This window comes from Misgurnus anguillicaudatus, chromosome 21, assembly GCF_027580225.2.
Source record: "Misgurnus anguillicaudatus chromosome 21, ASM2758022v2, whole genome shotgun sequence".
In the NCBI taxonomy this organism is placed as follows: domain Eukaryota; kingdom Metazoa; phylum Chordata; class Actinopteri; order Cypriniformes; family Cobitidae; genus Misgurnus; species Misgurnus anguillicaudatus.
In genome coordinates this window covers 55437686-55442446 of record NC_073357.2, presented here as the reverse complement: position 1 = coordinate 55442446, position 4761 = coordinate 55437686, and the positions used below count along the sequence as shown (strand labels likewise).

The window sequence follows — 4761 nt, the reverse complement described above, 5'->3', positions numbered from 1 at the left end:
TGTTTAGCAAATCCCACCTTGAACTCGCCCAGGGTTGGAGAAGCAATCGTTGGTAAAATGACGGGAACATAACAAAAGGGTTTTGTTGCAACATTACTGCTTTGGGATCGCGTTAAAATCTTTTTTAACTATTGATACTTCACATCTTCATCCTTTGGTAGTGAAAACAACACAAACTTGCCTTTAAAGCTTAAAACACAGTGTCTTCTCGAAATGATTTGGAAAAACTAATGTAAGTGTGGGCAGGTCAGGGTTTTCATTTCTCCCTATACTTTAGAAGTCAATAACTTAAACTTACACATTGAAACTTTCTCCGTCAGCCTTAATACTTCTTTACACTTTGTTACTGTTTGCATGTATTTAATAAATGTCTGTAAACATTCATTCATAAACATACATGTATGTAACGTAAATACAAAATGGCTGATGAGAATAATAAAGCACCAAATGTAAAACCTAAAAGTCAACTCAACTCAAACCATTTAAGTAAACCGGTTGCATTAGTTTTAAAACACATACATTTGAGTACTGTTAACTTAAACAAATTGAGTCATATGCAGTTATGCACTTATTTAAGTTCACACTACTTGAATATAAGTGCATAATTGCACATGACTCAAGTTCACAGTAATTACATTTATGTGTTTTAAAACTTAAATGGTCTAATGCAACCGGTTTACTTAAATGGTTTGAGTTAAGTTAACTGTTAGGTTTTACAGTGCAAAAAGTAAAGGTATTATTAGGGGTCATGTAAAAATGTATATATTGTTTCCTAATGATGAAATTATGCATTTAAACTGTAAATAGAAACCAGACAAACCTAAAGATGTTTTTTGTCACAACAGTATCTACTGTAGTAACAAATACCTGTGCCAAAAATTTTAAAATTGAAATGGAAAATTTTCACAATAAAACCAAGCCAACTGCATCAACCTACAACAGGTAATGCCAACTATTTTTAAGTTTGATCCTAGTGTTGACTTGTTTTAATCAACATTGATATCATCATTATGCAGGGAAGAGAAAGAACTCATAAACAACATTATAAACTGTGTAGATGAACCTGTGACAGACAAATCTGGGAAACTTGCCATAGTTGTGGTTATGATAAATGTAAGCATGGTGGCAGATGGTTATATGCCAATCAGCACTTCAAAGGTAAAACAAACTTCCTACATCATTACACACCTCAAATAAAGACCAAAAAGACTGACATTATATTATAGTGATAGCAAAAGTTGTTTCTTACAGTAATGATTTGATATCATTTTTTATCTATTTATGAATTTCCATTCATTTAAGCTTAATGATCTAAAAGTACCACAAATATGGATTCCAATGGAGCCTTTCCTAAATGTATCAGACTCAGAGGGCAGAGTCGGTGTAGTTGTATATGATACTGATGAGCAATTCACTGTGAGTAATTTTATTTCTTTATTGTTCTGCTGATTGTAAACTATTTCAAATATCATTATTTTTACTCTTTAACGTATATAAATCTCCATGTTGTTTCATATAAATGTTGTAATTTCAACAGCTTGGACAGGCAAATGCTATTATAACATCTAAAGTCGTACGGATTGAAGTTCCTGACCGTGACATTGTGAATTTGACCGATCGACTTATAATACAGTTCCCAGTCAAGACGAATCCTCTAAGTGTAACTCTGACAACACTTTTCACATTTTCATAAAATTCCATCACACAAAAAAAATAAATGTTAATTCAGATTTTTTGTGTGTTTTGATTGTTTATAGAAAAACGGTGCATATTCCTGTCAGTTCTATGATGAAAAAGGAACAGGTAGGTAGGAGAACAACGAATATTTCACAAATAATAAATAATTATTGTATTGCTATTTTATTTTATAATATAGTATTCTATCTATAGTATATATTCTATGGCCTGCAGTGACAATGTGTCTTACTTCCTCTTTTGTAATTAAGTCACAGATTGCAGGTGCGCTGCCACAAAGCAACATTGGCCATTATTTGTCCAAATTTCATAATAAACTAATCCAAAATATTTCTGAAATGTCTGAAATAAATGTAAACTCTCAATTACTCCTCGCATTGTTTTTTGGAGGAATTAGCGAATTGTTAAGGATTAAGTTAGGGGCTTTTAAAAAACCTTCTCAAAGTATTATTTCACATTAACTCGAGGGGTAAAAAATGGTATGGGTTTCAGTTAAGGGTAATTTGGGGTTTCTTTAACTAAACCGTTGATCCAGGATCACATCTTACTTACAATGACGAGGGCTTTGCCGGGCAGTTCTTAGGGGACATAAATTAGCTTTTCTGTTGTTTTTTCTTTGTTTCTATTTTATGTAAAGCAGCATTGGTATGAACAATAAACAATTGTTAAAGGCACTAAATAAATAAAATTGTATTGAATTATTCACTTACCATTATGTCATTATTTGGAAAGTACACACACAAGTTCTGAATAAGCATTTTTATATGCTGAAATACCAAATACATGGTGTTTTTTGTTTGTTTCATGTCACTCAAAAGACAACACCTGGAAAAAGGACGGGTGTTTAACCAAACAGATCAGTGATAATGTTGTGAATTGTTCCTGTAATCATATGACTCCATTTGCTGTGCTTCTGGTGAGGAACTATAGAGACTTTCCATTCAATGCATTAAATAATAATGTAAATATTGATTGATTTATATCATCCTCATAAACACCACGACTCTCTTTGTGCTCCATTCACTCTCAACAGATTGATATGAATAACATTGATAAACAACATTGGGAAGTCATGTCATACATCAGCTATATAGGCTGCAGTCTGTCTGCTGTATTTTCTGCTTTCTCCATATTGTCATATATTGTCAACAGGTGCAGTTCCTTACGTTTCAATTAAATGTATATGAACCTGATCTCTGATTCAGATTATTACTTACATGAGTGAGCTACATCCAGAGTAAATGTGTGTATGTGAAAAATTCAAAGCCCCATTGCAATTTCTATTTACATCCATAGTAATGCAGTGGTTTCCAAAAGTCTAAGACCACTACAGAAAGGACTTTTATTTGGCATATAAATGATTACTATTGCAGAAAACATATTGTACAAAAGTTTGATTTTGTTAACATTTACAGAACATGGTTGACTTTTGGACCTGATTGTGTCTAATAAACTTTTAAATATGGTTACTGTGTGTTTTTCAGTAATGCCAGGAAAGAAGTGTCCAGACGCATCCATGTGTCTCTGAGTGCTGCTCTGTTTCTCCTCAACATCAGCTTCATGCTCAGTGAATGGGCCGCCACACTGAATATAAATGAAGTTTGTGTGTTTATTGCTGTGACGATACACTACAGTCTGTTGTGTTGTTTCACCTGGATGGCCATTGAAGCTCTGCACCTCTATCTTCTTCTGGTCAGAGTCTTCAACATTCACATCAAGCACTACATGGTCAAGCTCTCTCTGATTGGATGGGGTGAGAAATATAAGCAATGTTTTTCTAATAACATAAAGCATAGAAGTCAACATAAAACTTCACAATGTCTGTAAATAAGATATCCAACAATTTAACAAAAACAAATAATTCACGTTTAGATCATTGTCTAAAGTGTTGGCGATTTCTAAAAACCATTTGGCAGATTTTTGAAATGTGGCTGATTTTGTGATCTTGCCCTCTTGACAGGAGTGCCGGCTCTTCTTGTTGGATGCTTGCTATTAGTTCATAACAGTCAATCTGTGTATGGTACTAAAAAAGTCACATTATCAGATATCAATAAAACAAATGCATTGTAAGTCCTCACATTATAATTTTGCACTTGATACAGAAAATGTATTTTCATTATGCTGCATGCACTTTAACAGCCCATAGCAGATGAATTTAACCAACTCAAACTTATTTATGACTATAAATGTCAAAATGATTTCTTCATTTCTAAAGAATTTGTTATACATTGATTTTTTGCAAAATAATTGGTTCACCGATGGCTCAAATTTGTCAGATCTATTTAAGTAATCAAATACCTCCTTCCTTACATGAAGCACACATAAAAGAAATGGCCCACATTTACAGTTTCAGATCTATGCAAAATGTTTCTTTCCATAATGCAAAAATGTAAAATAAATTATGTTACATATGGTCTAAATTTGTCAGATTCAGGAACAAAAACCAAGCCACATTTGTTTCATTATCTTGATTAAACTTGGAACCAAATTTTGCAGAACATAGAGACTTTAACATTTGCAGTCAGACCCCAAATGTATGCAAAACCAATGCTGTCAGACTTGTTTGTATGTTCAGACAAACAATGTTGTAATTTCACTATGGCTGAGTTGTACCTGTATATTAAGACATGAAAGGGTGGGAGAAAATGTTTTAGTGACAATGTTCATTGTATGTGCAAAACATTTCTTAAACATGAATCGAATAAACATTTTGACACATGAAACTATTGTATTTTACACATCTCTGTTTTAACCTCATGAATTATTAAACTTTAAAACATGTTTATTTTGTTTAATACAGCTGCTGGACAACAGATGGTGTCATCCCTTATGCTGTGAACATTTCCTACTTTATCCTTGTATTCCTGTTCAACTCTGTAATCCTGATTGTAGTGTCTAGAATGATCTTTAGGCTACGAAAATCAGACAACACACCTAAGAGCAAAACCACTTGCAAGAATGCCAGCACAGTTCTTGGTTTAATGTGTCTGATGGGGACCACGTGGGGTTTGGCCTTTTTCACCTTGGGATATACAAACTATCCTATTCTCTACCTCTTCTGCATCT

At 33.2% G+C, this 4761-nt stretch overlaps 1 long non-coding RNA gene across 1 annotated transcript; it reads left to right on the top strand.

Moving 5' to 3' along the window:
* Positions 1–2747: 2747 nt before the first annotated feature.
* LOC141353042 (uncharacterized) lies at positions 2748–3767 on the top strand. The gene is made up of 3 exons (XR_012360090.1): positions 2748–2847; positions 3180–3448; positions 3656–3767. It is a non-coding gene; the product is annotated as an uncharacterized lncRNA (long non-coding RNA).
* Positions 3768–4761: the final 994 nt, after the last annotated feature.